Source organism: Aythya marila, assembly GCF_965140915.1.
Source record: "Aythya marila genome assembly, chromosome: W".
Lineage (NCBI taxonomy): Eukaryota > Metazoa > Chordata > Aves > Anseriformes > Anatidae > Aythya > Aythya marila.
In genome coordinates, this window is record NC_139081.1 from 8,635,918 (window position 1) to 8,654,101 (window position 18,184).

An 18,184-nucleotide genomic window follows, 5' to 3' on the forward strand; every position below is an offset into this window, starting at 1 on the left:
CAGCATGTTACAATGATTTGTGTTACTTTGGAACTTCCCGAATCGCGACACCTTTTTTTCAAGCATTCTGCCAGTTTTTGAGAATTTTGCAGTTGTTCAGGGGTGAATTTCCAAAACACTGGGGGTGCCAACTGCTCTAGATGCCTGCCCATATCCTCCCATACTCCCTGCCACCCACAACTATACTGCCTCCGGGCAGATCTCCGGATGAGCTTCCTAAGTAGTTGTTTAACTTTAAGCAGAACCTGAAGCGCATTCAGGAGGCAGAACAACAGGACTATGCTGGTCTGAGTATCCCAAGGATATTCAATATCTTGGAGAGCTATTGTAATAAACTCGGAGGATAAGAGGGTGGTGAAGGAGGAAGGGAGAGTGATCAAGGAGGGTACAGGGGTGGTGAAGGAGAAAGGGAGAGTGATCAAGTAAGAAAAATTATCTTCCCCTTTCCCCTCCACAGATTGACTCCCTAATGAAAAAAGGCAACAGATATAATTGCTAATAGTTTCCAAAATACAGTTTCCAAAGTATAGAATCGAAGATGTTACTGAGTACAAATACCAGGTTAGAGTCATGGCCAGATATTTCATCATCTCATAAGCCACTGATACAACACACAGTACCATAATGGTCTGAAACCAGGGCCCGGAGAGGATAAACAACGTGACAGAGAGCACATACGGAAAATAACGTGCTATAATACTCAATTTGGAAAACAGGCGCAGCACAGTTGAGATTAAAGCAATCAGCATTATGACAAGTGACTATTAAGCAGGTCTAATACTTATACCAATTTTAGTTTAACACACTCTGGTCAGATCTGCCGTTATCTCAACCTTTCGTGCCCCACGTTGGGCGCCAAAAAGACTGTCGTGGTTTAACCCGGCTGGCAGCTAAAAACCACGCAGCCGTTCGCTCACCCTCCCCCCTCCCTCTCTGGGACGGGGGAGAGAAATGGAAAGTGAAGCCCGTGAGTTGAGATAAAGACAGTTTAATAAGACAGGAAAATAATAATAATAATAATAATAATACAATGATGATAATAGTACTACTAATAATAATATGTACAAACAAGTGATGCACAATGCAATTGCTCACCACCCGCTGACCGATGCCCAGCTTAACCCCGAGCAGTCCGGCCCCCTCCCCCCGGCTAGCCACCCCTATATATTGTTTAGCATGACGTCAGATGGTATGGAATACCCCTTTGGCTAGTTCGGGTCACCTGTCCTGGGTCTGTCCCCTCCCAGCTCTTACTGCACCCCCAGCCTGCCTGTTGGCAGGACAGAGCAAAAGTCTGAGGTGTCCTTGGCTTGGTGTAAGCACTGCTCTGCAACAATTAAAACATCGGGGTGTTATCAGCACTCTTCTCATCCTAAGCCAAAACACAGCATTCCACCAGCTACTAGGAAGAAAATTAATTCTGTTCTAACTGAAACCAGGACAAATTTTTATGTTTGTATTTTGTATGTTTGTTCCTTTATAAAGGAACAAACATATAATACAAAACTTCCTTTCTCCCTTCTTCCACCAGACTCCCAGAAAAAAACTCCATTTTTCTCCCAGAGACTCAAAAAAGTTCCCTGTTCGGCCACACCGATCTTCTTTCCTGCTGGCACGTGGGGACAGCCTGCTCCTGTGCCTTTAAGACTTCCTTCTTGAGGAGTGTCCAGCCTTCCTGGACCCCTCTGCCCTTCAGGACTGACTCCCAAGGGACCCTCCCTACCAGTGTCCTGAACAGTTCAAAATCTGCCCTCCAGAAGTTCAAGGTAGAAGTTTTACTGACCCCTCTCCTGAATTCACCAAGAATAGGGAACTCTACCATTTCACGGTCACTCTGCCCAAGACAGCTCCCAACCACCATATCTCCCACCAGTCCATCTCTGTGAACAGCAGGTCTATCAGGGCACACCCCTCCCCACCCCCTCCCAGGTAGGCTCACTAACCAGCTGTGTCAGGAAGCCACACACTCCACACACTCCACACACTCTTACACACACTCCAGGAACCTCCTAGACTGCTTCCTTAGGGCTGTGTTGTATTTCCAGCATATGTGCAGGACGTTGAAGTCCCCCATGAGTTGTGCTGGTTGCACAACTTCCACCAGCTGCTTGTAGAATGCCTCATCTACGTCTTCATCCAGGTTTGGCGGTCTATAACAGCCCCCCACCAGGATGTCTGCCTTGGTGGCTTTTCCCCTGATTCTTACCCACAGGGACTTGACCTTACCATTCCCAGCCCCGAGCTCAACAACATCAAAACACTCTCTAATATAGAGAGCCATGCCACCACCCCTCCTTAGTTGCCTGTCCCTTCTGAAGAGCTGGTAGCCACCCATTGCAATACAACATTCATGGGAGTGGTACCACCACGTTTCAGTGATGACAACTGAGTCTTAGTTTGCCTGTGTACTGGCTCTGTCTGTGATGGAGTTAACTTTCCCTGTAGCAGCCCATACAGTGCTGTGCTCTGCACTCCTAGCTAGAACAGCACTGGTATCACTCCAGTGTTGTGTCTACTGCTGAACAATACTGGCACAGCATCAGGACTCCCTCTAACCTCCCCAGAGCCAGCAGGCCAGGGGCGGGCAAAAGATGAGGAAGCAACATCACCAGGGCAGCTGACCTAAACCGAACAAAGAGATATTCCATGCCATATGATGTCATATTCAGCAATAAAAGGTGGGGAAAAAGAAGGACAGGGGAGTGTGGTGGTTTTACCTTGCTAGGCAGCTAAACACCACAACCACTCTCTCACTCCTCCTCCTTAGATGAGGAGGGGGAGTAGTAAAGGAAAGAACAACTCACAGGTTGAGATAAGGGTAATTTAATTAAAGGGAAAAAAATAGTAAACATTATTAAGGAAAGATTATTATTAACTAAACAATTTAACGAAAGGGAAAAAAATGGGGAAAGGGGAAAAGGGGGGGGGGAAGGGAAAAAAGAAAAAGCAAACAAATAAAACAAATGAAGGCTATGTGGAAGTGCAGAGGAAAGAAATTACTCTCTACTTCCCACAAATGAGCGATGCTTGACCACGTCCTTGAAGCAGGGCCTCAACACACGTAGCTGGTGTTCGAGAGGAAGACCAACGTTTTCACGGGAGCTCACCCCTCCCCTCTTCTTCCTGTTTCCACCTTGTATTGCCATCATATGGTATAGAATATCCCTTTGGTTGGTTTAGGTCAGCTGCCCTGGTGATGTTCCTTTCTCACTTTTTTGCCCACCCCCTAGGAGGGTTAGAGAGAGTCCCGATGCTGTGCCAGCACTGCTCAGCAGTAGACACAACACTGGTGTGACACCACTGCTGTTCTATCTACAAGTGCAGAGCACAGCACTGTATGGGCTGCTGCAGGGAAAGTTAACATTCCAGCCAGACCCAGTACAACCTCCACCCCTTATTCCATAACATTTGTGTCACACTCAGATCCCCATACTTTAGCATATAAGTATTCTCATCACCATTATTCCTTGTCCTTTAATGGGACAAGGATTTAACAGGACAGGATTAATAGGCAGGTATATCTTTTTATTCTATAGGTTTTTCTTGGAAGATGTTCATAAGAACTGTTGACGATTTGTTCTTCATCTGCCAAAGTGGTCACTCCGGGCAGGCGGAGGTGGATGTCTGGACGCCAGCACCAGCTTAACTCAAGTCCTTGTTGCACTGCCCGGTTCCTTGCAAAGTTGACCTGTCGTTGATCCTGGTGCATCTTCATGTAGCTTAGATTACAGATTAGTTTTCTCTCAAGGTTAAATCTCCTTGAGGCACGCACTTGATATCCCCATTCTTTTGCATGACCCACCAGGTATACCCTGGTCCTTGGGTGAAGACAATCCCACGAGTGGGTTTGCCTTTTCCCGAGGCAGGAAAAACCCACACCACCTTCCCATCCACTTCCCTACATGCACTACAGGGACTTTAGCTTCTCCCACAGTGTTTAGGGGTTTTGTTTCGGCAGGACCAGCACGGCTGTCAGACCCCCTATTGTTAACTAGCCAAGTGGCTTCTGGTAGATTTATGTCCCATTGTTTCCACGTCCCAGCACCCAATGCTCATAACATAGTCTTTAACAGTCCATTGTACCTCTCAACCTTCCCAGAGGCTTGTGGGTGATAAGGGATGTGGTACACCCACTCAATACCATGCCTCTTGGCCCAGGAGGTGACAAGATTGTTTTGGAAATGACTCCCATTGTCAGACTCAATTCTCTCTGGTGTACCATGTCGCCACAGCACTTGCCTTTCTAGGCCCAAGATAGTGTTTCGGGCTGTGGCATGGTTTACAGGGTATGTTTCCAGACACCCAGTAGTTGCTTCTATCATGGTGAGTATGTACCTTGGCGGGTCTGTGGGAGTGGTCCGATATAGTCAATTTGCCAGGCCTCACCATATTGAAACCCTAGCCACCTCCCCCTGTTCCAGGAAGATTTTACCTTCATGGCTTTCTTGATTGCAGCACAGGTCTCACACTCATGGGTAACCTGTGTGATGGCCTCAATGGTCAAGTCCACCCCTCGATCACGAGCCCATCTGTATGTGGCATCCCTCCCCAGATGTCCTGATGTTTCACTAGCCCATCGAGCTACAAACAGCTCACCCTTACATTCCCAGTCCAGGTCCACCTGAGACACTTCAATTTTTGAAGCTCCATCTACTTCTGATGTTCTTTGGTGGCATGATTCTTGGGCATGTGGGCATCTACATGACGTACCTTTACATCCAGGTTTTCTACCCGGGCAGCAACATCTTTTCACAGGGTAGCAGCCCAGATAGGTTTACCTCTGCGCTGCCAGTTGCTCTGTTTCCATTGCTGCAGCCACCCCCACAGCGCATTTGCCACCATCCATGAATCAGTATAAAGATACAATGCTGGCCATTTTTCTCTTCTGGCAATCTCTAGGGCTAGTTGTATGGCTTTTACTTCTGCATACTGACTCGACTCGCCTTCCCCTTCCATGGGCTCCACAACTCATCGTGTGGGACTCCACACAGCAGCTTTCCATTTCTGATGGCTCCCTACCACACAGCAGGATCTGTCAGTAAACAATACATACTGCTTTCTGTCTTCTGGCAACTCGTATGGTGGTGCCTCTTCAGCCCAGGTTACCTATTCTGTCGGCACTCCAAACTCTCTGTCTTCCGGTCAGTCCATCATCACTTCTGGTATTCCTGGGCAGTAAGGTTTTCCCATTTGAGCCCGCTGTGTAATTAATGCTATCCACTTACTCCACGTAGCATCAGTTGCATGGTGTGTAGTGGGAATTTTCTCTTCGAACATCCAATGTAACACAGGTAGCCGTGGGGCCAAGAGGAGCTGTGCTTCTGTACCCACAACTTCTGAAGCAGCTCGAACACCCTCATATGCCATGAGTATCTCTTTTTCAGTTGGGGTGTAATTGGCTTCTGATCCTCGATAGTCCTGGCTCCAGAACCCCAGAGGTCAACCTCGAGTTTTTCCTGGGGCCTTCTGCCAAAGGCTCAAGGTAAGGCCATGCTCCCCAGCTGCTGTGTAAAGTATGTTTTGCACAGCTGGTCCGGTACGGACAGGCCCAAGGGCTACTGCATGAGCTATTTCTTGTTTGAGTTTGTCCTGGTTTCAGTTAGAACAGAGTTGATTACACACCCAGACCGACTACCCGTTAAAAAATGCCGCAGTTCAGGTCACCGGATGCAAGGAGTGTCTGAGCCTGTTGCTGCCATCGGCGGGAGGCAGAGAAACTGCGTGCGTGAGGTGCGAGCAGGTGGATGATCTGGTCCGCATGGTGGCGGAGCTCAAGGAGGAGGTGGAGAGGTTGAGGGCCATCAGGGAGTGTGAGCGGGAGATAGACTTCTGGAGTAACTCCCTGCAGGGCCTCAAGGGGAAGTGCCGAGGTGAGACTCCTCAAATGGGGGCGGACACCCTGCCCTGTCCCCGTCGGGCAGAGGGAGGGGATCTGGGAGCTGAGAAGGAATGGAAACAGGTCCCTCGACATCGCAGGCGATGCCCTCCCCTTCCGGCCCCACCTTCCCAGGTGCCCTTACGCAACAGGTTTGAGGCCCTAGAGATTGAGAGGCCGGTGTGTGAGGAAGAGGTAGCAAATGTTCCCAGAAGGATGCCTGGGGCGAGGAGGTCAACTCCGCGCCTCAGGACTGCCTCCACCAAGAAAGACAGGAGGGTTATTGTTGTTGGTGACTCGATTCTTAGGGGAACAGAGGGCCCTATTTGTCGGCCTGACCCTACCCGTAGGGAAGTCTGCTGTCTCCCTGGGGCCAGGGTCAGGGACGTTGCCAGGAAGATTCCTAACCTGGTACGCCCCTCTGACTATTACCCCCTTTTGATAGTCCAGGCGGGCAGTGATAACATTGAAGAGAGAAGCCTGAAGGCTATCAAAAGGGACTTTAGGGGACTGGGTCGGTTAGTGGATGGAGCGGGAGTGCAGGTGTTGTTTTCGTCCATCCCTACGGTGGCAGGGAGGGGTTCAGAGAGGACACGGAAAGCCCACCTGTTAAACACGTGGCTCCGGGACTGGTGCCAACGCAGAAATCTTGGGTTTTTTGACCATGGGGCACTTTACTCAGCACCTGGCCTGATGGCCGCAGACGGGTCCCTATCTTTTAGGGGAAAAAGGATCCTGGGCCAGGAGCTGGCAGGGCTCATTGAGAGGGCTTTAAACTAGGTAGGAAGGGGGATGGGGCTGAGGCTAGGATTGTTGGGGCTGTGCTAGGGGGAACAATGGCAAGGCCGGAGGATAAGGCAATGGCCCAGCTGAAGTGCATCTACACAAATGTACGCAGCATGGGTAACAAACAGGAGGAGCTGGAAGCCATCGTGCGGCAGGCAGGCTACGACTTGGTTGCCATCACGGAGACGTGGTGGGACCAGTCTCATGACTGGAGTGCTGCAATGCCTGGCTATAAGCTCTATAGAAGGGACAGGCAGCATAGAAGGGGTGGTGGTGTGGCTCTCTATATTAGAGAGTCTTTCGAGGTTGTAGAACTTGAGGTTGGGAATGACAAGGTCGAGTCCCTTTGGGTTAGGATCGGCAGGGACAACAAGGCTAGTGTCCTGGTCGGGGTCTGCTATAGACCGCCGAACCAGGATGAGGAGACGGATGAGGAATTCTACAGGCAGCTGACAGAGGTTGCAAAATCGTCAGCTCTTGTACTCGTGGGGGACTTCAACTTCCCTGACATATCCTGGAAGCACAACACAGCCCTGAGAAAGCAGTCTAGGAGGTTTCTGGAGAGCGTGGAAGATAGCTTCCTGACGCAGCTGGTTAGTGAACCTACCAGGGGTGGTGCCCCGCTAGACCTTCTCTTCACAAACAGAGAAGGACTGGTGGAGGACGTGATTGTCGGGAGCTGTCTTGGGCAGAGTGACCACGCAATGGTGGAGTTCACTATTCTTGGTGAGGCCAGGAAGGGGACCAGTAAAACCGCTGTATTGGACTTTCGGAGGGCTGACTTTGAGCTGCTCAGGACACTGGTTGGTGGAGTCCCTTGGGAGGCGGTTCTGAAAGGCAGAGGAGTCCAGGAAGGCTGGGCGCTCTTCAAGAGGGAAGTCTTAATGGCGCAGGAACGGTCTGTCCCCACGTGCCCAAAGACGAGCTGGCGGGGAAGAAGACTGGCCTGGCTCAACAGAGAATTGTGGCTTGATCTTAGGAGGAAAAAGAGGGTTTATAAGCTTTGGAAAAGTGGGCAGGCCACTAAGGAGGACTTTAAAGAAGTAGCGAGGCTGTGCAGGGACAAAATTAGGAAGGCCAAGGCTCATCTGGAGCTCAATCTGGCTACTGCCGTTAAAGATAACAAAAAACGTTTCTATAAATACATCAACACAAAAAGGAGGACTAAGGAGAATCTCCATCCTTTACTGGATGCGGGGGGTAACTTAGTTACAAGAGATGAGGAAAAGGCGGAGGTGCTCAATGCCTTCTTTGCCTCAGTCTTTAGCGGCAATACCGGATGTTCTCTGGATACTCAGTACCCTGAGCTGGTGGAAGGGGATGGGGAGCAGGATGTGGCCCTCACTATCCACGAAGAAGTGGTTGGTGACTTGCTACGGCACTTGGATGTGCACAAGTCGATGGGGCCGGATGGGATCCACCCAAGGGTACTGAGAGAACTGGCAGAGGAGCTGGCCAAGCCACTATCCATCATTTATCAGCAGTCCTGGTGATCGGGGGAGGTCCCAGTTGACTGGCGGCTGGCAAATGTGACGCCCATCTACAAGAAGGTCCGTAGGGCAGACCCGGGAAACTACAGGCCTGTCAGTTTGACCTCAGTGCCAGGGAAGCTCATGGAGCAGATCCTCCTGAGAGTCATCACGCAGCACTTGCAGGGCAAGCAGGCGATCAGGCCCAGTCAGCATGGGTTTATGAAAGGCAGATCCTGCTTGACGAACCTGATCTCCTTCTATGACAAAGTGACGCGCTGGGTGGACAAGGGAAAGGCTGTGGATGTGGTCTACCTTGACTTCAGCAAGGCTTTTGACACCGTCTCCCACAGCATTCTCCTCAAGAAACTGGCTGCTCTTGGCTTGGACTGGCGCACGCTTCGTTGGGTTAGAAACTGGCTGGATAGCCGGGCCCAAAGAGTCGTGGTGAATGGAGCCAAGTCCAGTTGGAGGCCAGTCACTAGTGGCGTCCCCCAGGGCTCGGTGCTGGGGCCGGTCCTCTTTAATATCTTCATCGATGATCTGGACGAGGGCATCGAGTGCACCCTCAGTATGTTTGCAGATGACACCAAGTTAGGTGCGTGTGTCGATCTGCTTGAGGGTAGGAAAGCTCTGCAGGAGGATCTGGATAGGCTGCACTGATGGGCTGAGGTCAACTGCATGAAGTTCAACAAGGCCAAGTGCCAGGTCCTGCACCTGGGGCGCAATAACCCCAAGGAGAGCTACAGGCTGGGAGAGGAATGGTTGGAGAGCTGCCAGGCAGAGAAGGACCTGGGAGTGATGGTGGATAGTCGGCTGAATATGAGCCAGCAGTGTGCTCAGGTGGCCAAGAAGGCCAACGGCATCCTGGCTTGCATAAGAAGCAGTGTGGCCAGCAGGGCTAGGGAGGTGATTGTCCCCCTGTACTCAGCTCTGGTGAGGCCGCACCTCGAGTAGTGTGTTCACTTTTGGGCCCCTCGCTACAAGAAGGACATCGAGGTGCTTGAGCGGGTGCAGAGAAGGGCAACGAAGCTGGTGAGGGGCCTGGAGAACAAGTCTTACGAGGAGCGGCTGAGGGAGCTGGACTTGTTCAGCCTGGAGAAGAGGAGGCTCAGGGGCGACCTTATCACTCTCTATAGGTACCTCAAGGGAGGCTGTAGCGAGGTGAGGGTTGGCCTGTTCTCCCACGTGCCTGGTGACAGGACGAGGGGGAATGGGCTTAAGTTGAGCCAGGGGAATTTTAGGTTAGATGTTAGGAAGAACTTCTTCACTGAAAGGGTTGTGAGGCACTGGAACAGGCTGCCCAGGGAAGTGGTGGAGTCACCATCCCTGGAAGTCTTCAAAAGACGTTTAGATGTAGAGCTTAGGGAAATGGTTTAGTGGGGACTGTTAGCGTTAGGTCAGAGGTTGGACTCGATGATCTTGAGGTCTCTTCCAACCTAGAAAATTCTGTGAAATTCTGTGAAATTTTCTTCCTAGTAGCTGGTGGAATGCTGTGTTTTGGCTTGGGATGAGAAGAGTGCTGATAACACCCCGATGTTTTAATTGTTGCAGAGCAGTGCTTACACCAAGCCAAGGACATCTCAGCTTCTTGCTCTGTCCTGCCAACAGGCAGGCTGGGGGTGCAGCAAGAGCTGGGAGGGGACAGACCCAGGACAGGTGACCCAAACTAGCCAAAGGGGTATTCCATACCATCTGACGTCATGCTAAGCAATATATAGGGGTGGCTAGCTGGGGGGAGCAGGGCCGGACTGCTCAGGGTTAGGATGGGCATCGGACAGCGGGTGGTGAGCAATTGCATTGTGCATAGCTTGTTTCATACACATTATTATTAGTAGTACTATTATCATCATCAATATTATTATTATTATTATTATTATTATTATTATTATTATTATTATTATTTTCCTGTCTTTATCTTAACCCACAGGCTTCATTTTCCCATTTCTCTCCCCCGTGCCAGAGAGGGAGATGGGAGGGTGAGCAAACGGCTGTGTGGTGCTTAGCTGCCAGCTGGGATAAAACCGCAACAAATCCGAACTGGGGGGATATGCAAGCCCTGTTAAACACATTGTTGACTGTAGAAGAAAAGAGAATGGTCGTAGAGAAAACTCAGGCAGAAACAAAGAACTTGTACATGAAAGAAAGATCTGAAGTGGGACCCAAATACTATCAGGGGTCAGCGATTAATAGAACAATATCGTAAGTTAATCCTATATGGGATTCAACATGGAGTTGATATTGTATAAACTCACTTTAGGATAGAATGAATTTTGTAGTTAAAATATAATGAGAACAAAAATACAACATCTTGTTATCTGTCGACCTTCTGTTATGTTGAAGCATCTTGTTAATTGAAACATCCCATTATCTGTCAACCTTCTGTTATGCTGAAACTTGAGATAGCTTGAGCCAACTCGGCATTCCTGCGGCTTGGAAAACAACTGATTCAGCCAACTTGGCATTCTTTAGCAAAAGGTGAAAAGTACATCATGAGGAAGACCTACGGTCTTCCTCCCAAAGACCACTGCCCACATCCCGAAGACCCCGGCCCACAATTCTTGGGAGTCTTTGCGCAAGCGCGAGGACTGATAAGCTAATTAGCATATGAAGAGAGAGTAGGCGGGTTTAGGTAATGAATATGTATATATGTTAATAGAATATTCATTGTTTTGCTGTATAAATATAAGATAGTTTGTTACTTCGAACATGCACGTTAGGTGGAAGGATCCCCCGTGCATCCAGCACTGACAGTAAAGGATACTTCGTTGCTTAGAAATTTTGGCTTCGATCTTTGAATCAGAGTACTATAACCAAAAGACCTCTTTAAATTATACTAGGTCCACCAGGGCCTGGATGAGAATCCATCTGCTTTTTATGAACGCCTCTGTAAAACAACCAGAAAGTGAACAGATTTAGACCCAGATGAACTGGTGAATGATTGACTGTTTGCCATGCTGTTCATAGGGCAATCGGTCCCAGACATTTGGAAAAAGCTGCAAAAGATAGAGGAGACGGATGGAAGAATGTCAGTATCACACTTGATCGACAAAGCCGATTTGATAACAACCGGGTTTATAACAACCAGAAAGCAAAGAAAGACAAGGAAAAAATGAAAGTACAGGCGTTACTGATAGCAGCGGCTATGAGCGACGGAGGTAGGAGTAGGGGTGAACAAGAGGAATTTTCAGGGAGGCAAGGGTGAGAAAAGGCAAGGGAGGCACAGCGAAAAACTCACTTGGTCCCCAACCAGTGTGCTATCTGCAAGAAGGAGGGGCACTGGAAAAAAGACTGTCTGCTGAGGAAGAAAACGAAAACAGCAGGCAGTGAGAAATGAGAACGGGCTTGATTATGCTAGAGTACTCAGACTGAAGGAGACCAGGGGATGAATTTCTGATTTCCCCAGCAGATCCCCTGGTTCCAGTGAAGCTGGAAAATGCATTTCCAATTCATATTGAGCTAAGAGCAGGAGCTGTACCTGTACAGGTGCCACAATATCCAATTAGCCTTACAGCAAGGAAGGGTCTGATAAACAATTTCTTACCTTATGGACTAATCCGTGAATGCCAATCTAGCTTCAACACCCCAATACTGCCAGTAAAAAAAAAAAAAAAAAAAAAAAATAGTAGTGAATACAAGTTTGTGCAAGATTTGCCAGTTGAGTTGACCTTAAAGATGAACCAATCACGAATGTAGATCTTGAGTATTTTACAGATGGCAACAGCTTCATGGAAAAGGGACAGCGTAAAGCAGGATATGCGGTCGTGACTCTCTGGGACACTGTAGAAGCAAAACCACTACCACATAATACCACAGCACAGAAAGCTGAATTAATTGCTTTGACTAGGGCCTTGGAAATAGCAGAAGGAAAGACGCTCAATGTCTGTACAGATTCTAAATATGCCTTTGGAGTTTTGCACACCCATGGAGCCATCTGGAAAGAGAGAGGATTACTGACAACATCTGGAGGGCCAATCAAGCACGGTCCAGAAATTTTACAACTGTTGGAGGCAGTGCAAAAGCCCGAAGCTGTAGCAGTAATGCACTGTAAGGCCCACCAAAAGGGTGATCATGGTATAATAATAGGGAACAGGAAAGCTGATTTAGAAGCCAAGGAAGCAGCTAGAAGGACACCAGGAGACCTACAAGGCATGTTAGTCCCCTGTGCAAAGACTTTACTTAATCTGCCACAATACTCTGTTAAAGAGATCCAGTTATCAGAAAAGCTAAGATGTACGAAGTGAAAGGATGGATGATAGGAGACCCCCAATGAACAGATACTAATAACAGAAACTATGACTGAACAACTAATGAAAGACTTACATGAAAGAATGAACTTTGGTGCTGATGCCATGGTAGATAGTCTGAAGCGTTTTTCATCTGGACCAAAAATGCAAACTATAGCAAATCAAATAGTGTGAAAATGTCCTGTATGCTCTGCTAACAACCCCAAGATTCAGCCAAAACCACAACCGGGGGAGACAAAAAAAGGCATGAAGCCTGGGGAGTATTGGCAAGTGGACTTTTCTGAATTGCCTAGACAAAGACTATATCAATATCTTCTAGTACTGGTGAACACATTCACTGGATGGCCAGAGGCCTTCCCCTGCTGAACTAATAAAGCTAGGGAAGTCATAAAGGCTTTATTGAAAGAAATAATCCCACGCTTCGGAACACCAGAGGGACTTTCCTCAGAAAATGGACCTCATTTTATATCACAAGTAGTTCAAGAAATATCAAGGGCATTACAGATTAACTGGGATTTGCATATCACTTCGAGACCACAATCCAGTGGACAGGTAGAAAGAATGAACCAAACACTAAAAAGACAGTTGACTAAAATTTGCCAGGAAGCTCAGCTAAAATGGCCAAAAGCCCTACCAGAATAGCCCCCAGAGCTAAAGAAAAAGTTAGCCCATTTGAATTATTATATGGCAAACCATATCCAGTAAATGAATTGGTGACAGAAGGGAGTCAAATGCATGTCAGAGGGGAGGGTTGGGTCAGACAATATTTGCTGTCTTTGTCTGCCGTGTTGTCCTCTCTCCATAGCTATGTACAGGAGCGATTATCCTGACTGGATATCCCATACTGACCTGGACATCAGGTGTTGATTTGAACCTGGAAAGACGAGCCTCTAAAGGAGAAGTGGAAAGGACGCTACATTGTCTTGCTCGACACCTACAATGCAATCAAAGTGGAAGGGATTAAATTGTGGATTCACTACACTCATGTGAAGGCAGCACCACCACCAGAAGAGGAGAAGCAAGAGCTACCGTCAAAAGAAGCACAAGAGACTTTGTGGCAAGTAGAACCGACTGAGGACTTGAAATTGCTGTTTAAAAGGACAAAATGATTTCTGTTCTAATTATAATTTCTTTAACGGGGTCAACTTACAGTTCCAATACTTGCACACAGAACTCTATAGTTCAGTTATCTTTAAATTTAACCTGCTTTGCAAGCACAAACCTCACCAAGTGATGTTAGCGAAACAAGATATAAATAATATAGATTATTTCTTCAAATTAATAGAAATGGACAAGAACTATGCAGTGAGAACTATGAATCCTAAAAGTGAGGTTCACAGTCTCAAAGGGGGGAAACTCTAGTCCCAAAGCTGGGAAAAAAAACAAGGACAACTTGAAGAAAATAGGGAGGCCTGTGACCTGGTTTAAGCTAGGATAGAGTTAATTTTCCTCCTAGTAGCTGGTAGGGTGCTGTGTTTGGGATTTAGGATTAGAATAATGTTGATATCACACTGATGTTTTAATTGTTGCAGAGATGTTTTAATTGTTTCGTCCTGTAACCAAGATGAAACAATGGATGAGAAAGTCAGGTCATTTAGAACGCAGAGGAATTCCTGCTCAGACTGGGGAGGAAGACGATGATGAGATGGGCTACTCCACAGTGGCTGGGCCATCAAACAAATGGGAAGATGAAGAGGAAGATATCATAAAAGCATCAGTAACTACCCAAGGCCTATCCCAGTGTGAGCTACGAGATATTTGAAAGGATTTTGGTCATTATCCAGGTGAGCACCTTGTCACCTGGTTGCTCCGGTGCTGGGACACTGGAGACAATAGTTTGGAATTAGGGGGGAGGGAAGCCAGGTGGCCAGGATCCCTTGCTAGGAACGCAGGCATTGACAAAGCAATTGGAAATGGACCACAAGTCTTCACCCTCTGGAGGCGTCTCCTGTCAGCTGTGAAGGAAAGGTATCCCTGCAAGGAAGATCTTGTGTGTCAACCAGGCAAATGGACCACCACAGAGAAGGGAATCCAGTACCTGAGGGAATTAGCCATATGGCAGGTGATTTATGAGGACCTAGATAATGACCAGTTATCCAAAGATCCAGATTAAGTGAAATGTACACCACCCATGTGGTGGAAGTTTGTACAGAGTGCACCATCATCATATACCAGCTCATTGGCAGTAATGACCTGGAAAGACCATGAGGAACCCACAGTGGATGAAATGGCTAAACAACTCCGGCAGTATGAAGGAAGTCTCTCCTCTTCCTTACAGGCCTGCATCTTGGCTATGGAAAAACTTTCTGAAGAGTTCCACCAACTAAAAGAGAATACTTTGGAGAAACTTTCTGAAGTTTCCAACCGACTTAGAGAGAATTCATCTTCCTCCCCACCTGTACAAGCCAGTGTCTCAGCTATCATGGGCAAGTGTCCTTCTGTTCAAGGAAGACAATATGGTGGGTACACACCCCATGCCACCCTGTGGTTTTACCTACATGACCATGGAGAGGACATGAGAAAATGGGATGGATACTTGCTCTGTCCTGCCAGTGGGCAGGCTAGGGGTCCAGTGGGAACTGAGAAGGGACAGACCCAAGACAGCTGACCTGAACTGGCAATGAGTTCTGGGTTACCACAGTCTTTCTGGCAAGAGCTTTCTGCCTAGTAGAGACCACGGCTGGATTTGCCGTCTGGCAGGCAGCCGATAGGTGAGCCAGTCTCCTGAGCAGGGAGGGATACCCTGTTTTGCTGGCGCACACTGCCACGCAAACTGCCACACCACGCCTGACTGCTGCGCCATGCCCTGCTTGCCCGCTCTGTTTGCCACACTCCCTAGGGGTTGCCTTTGTATGACAGAGGAGGGGCACTCCTGGCTCCTCCCTCACCTTGTTAGCCACCCTTGTGGGGGCTGCTGGGTCCTGGTGGTTCCCTCGGCTACCCTGAGGGAGCCCGGATATAGGGAACCCCCTACATGCTGTGATCCCCTGCTCTGCTGCAGAACGCATCTGCCCCAGATCCAATCGCCTTGGTAAGATTAGATGCAAGATAGCCAGTTATCAAAGTATCTAGTAGTTTGCAAAACCTGTGGTAAGCTCATGTAATAAAAGATTTCTTCCCAAAACCAGGGCTCAACTGCTTTAAAAATATGAGTGCCTACTCTATTTGCATGAAGAAACATCTATTTTCATAGAATCATAGAATCACTGAAACACAAGGTTGGAAAGGACCTACAAGATCATCTAGTCCAACTGTCCTATCACCAATACTATCCACTAAGCTTCTAAATCATATCTCATAGCAACTTGTCAAGGCACTTCTTGAACACTGTGAGGGATGGTGACTCCACCACCTCCCTGGGCAGGCCGTTCCAGCACCTCACCACTCTTTGAGAGAATTTTTTTTTTTTCCTGATATCTAATCTAAATCTCCCCAGGCGCAACTTGTGGCCCTTTCCTTGAGTTCTATTATTACTTATCTGAGAGAAGAAGCCGACCCCCTCCTCATCACAACCTCCCTTCAGGAAGCTGTAGAGTGCAATGAGGTCTCCCCTAAGCCTCCTCTTCTCCAGACTAAACAATCCCAGCTCCCTCAGCCGCTCCTCATCAGGATGCACCTCAGGTTACTGTTTGCCAACTTGGCCACAAGGGCACATTGCTGACTCATGGTCAGCCTGCTGTCCACCAGGACGCCCAGGTCTCTCTCGCTGCAGAGATACACTCCAGCAGGACAGCCCCCAGCCTGTACTGGTGCTTGGGGTATGGCATGACATTGGCTCTCTTCCAGTCCTCAGGCACCTCTCCTGTTCTCCACAACCATTCAAAGATGATGGAGAAGTACCGCATGAAGTTTAACAAGAGCAAGTGCCGGGTCCTGCACCTGGGAAGGGGCAACCCTGGCAATACCTACAGACTGGGCGACGAGACGCTGGAGAGCAGCCGTGCAGAGAGGGATCTGGGGGTTGTGGTTGACAGCAAGTTGAATATGAGCCAGCAGTGTGCCCTGGCAGCCAGGAGGGCCAACCATATCCTGGGGTGCATCAAGCACGGCATTGCTAGTCAGTCGAGGGAGGTGATTGTTCTGCTCTACTCTGTGCTGGTGCGGCCTCACCTCGAGTACTGTGTGCAGTTCTGGGCACCACAGTACAAAAAGGATGTGAAACTATTGGAGAGTGTCCAGAGGAGGGTGATGAAGATGGTGAAGGGCCTAGAGGGGAAGACATATGAGGAGCATCTGAGGTCACTGGGCCTGTTCAGCCTGGAAAAAGGAGGCTGGGGGGAGACCACATTGTGGTCTACAGCTTCCTCGCGAGGGGGAGTGGAGAGGCAGGTGACCTATTCTCTGTGTCAATAGAGGGCTTGAATGGTAAACCTTGAGTCTCTGATATCTGGGGATAAGAGAACAAAGGGGTTTCAGAATAACTGCTAACTATTGTGACTATTGTATGGGACACTACGCAAGTGTCTGATATCCAGAGAGTACAAGTTTCTGATTTCCAGCCAAGAGATTAAGGAGACGGGGAAAGCTGAAGGATGACTAAAAGACAAAGCTTGCATGGAACACTGTGCATGTCTCTGACATCCGGCCAAAATGGACAAAGGAGAAGGACAAGGACAAAGCCTGGGAGGAAGACTATGAGCCTTCAGCATGAAGGGGCCACTGGAGACTGATACACATGCGCCAGTGGGAGGGTTCGGATTCCAGGAAGAAATTATAATAACCCTGCCTTTTCTAGAAGTAGTAATGAATATGTATTAGCCTAGGAACATAAAAACCAGCCGCCTGATGTAACTTGTGTGCGTCTTGGTGGAGCAGAGATTCCCTGTGCACCCTGTTATAAATGAATTAAATATAAAAGAATTAAATTGCCAGTGCAGGGCCCAGAGGCAGACAGGATTCAAACAGAATTGTTCTTTATGGACACGAATTGTTAAAACATTCCTCACAATCCCTTATCTTCTTTTTAATATCAACAATTCGTGTCACTTCTGTTGTTAATAACTGGATTTCATCAGTCCGTTCTTGGAGGGTCCAATTCTTAAACATCATAATTGACATATCCCCTTCCCTTTTTAATGAAGTTATTACAAATGTACTATTTATCACCCGGTGTATTAAGGCAAGGTATCATACAAGGTATATACAATAACATAATTACACCACATGACAATAAAAATAACACTCTTTTAACCCATGGTCCACCAGGCAGCCATGAAAATAAATCCCATTCCATATCCTTCCAGGTTTGTGTTTGCTCGCTCACCTCCCCCCCTTCCTTCTCTGGGATGGGAGAGAGAAATGGGAAAGTGAAGCCTGTGAGTTGAGATAAAAACAAGAAAATAATAACAATAATAATAATAACAATAATGATGATAATAGTACTACTAGTAATAATGTGTACGAAACAAGTGATGCACAATGCAATTGCTCACCACCTGCTGTCCGATGCCCAACCTAACCCCGAGCAGTCCAGCCCTCCTCCCAGCCTGCCTGCTGGCAGGACAGTGAGAAGCTGAATTTGGCTTGGTCCTTGGCTTGGTGTAAGCACTGCTCTGTAACAATTAAAAACAATTAAAACTCCAGCATATTATTAACATTCTTCTCATCCTAAACCAGAACATAACATTCTATCAATTACTAGGAAGAAACACCCTTTTTATCAATCTTTAAACAGCAATTACTAAAGCTAAATTTTCCACAGACTTCTCCTTCTTGTGCTAGTAAATAATCCAAAGCTAGGCAATTTTGATACAAAGCAGTTCTCATCTTTATAACTCATTTAGATCAGTTCTCATCATTTATAACTA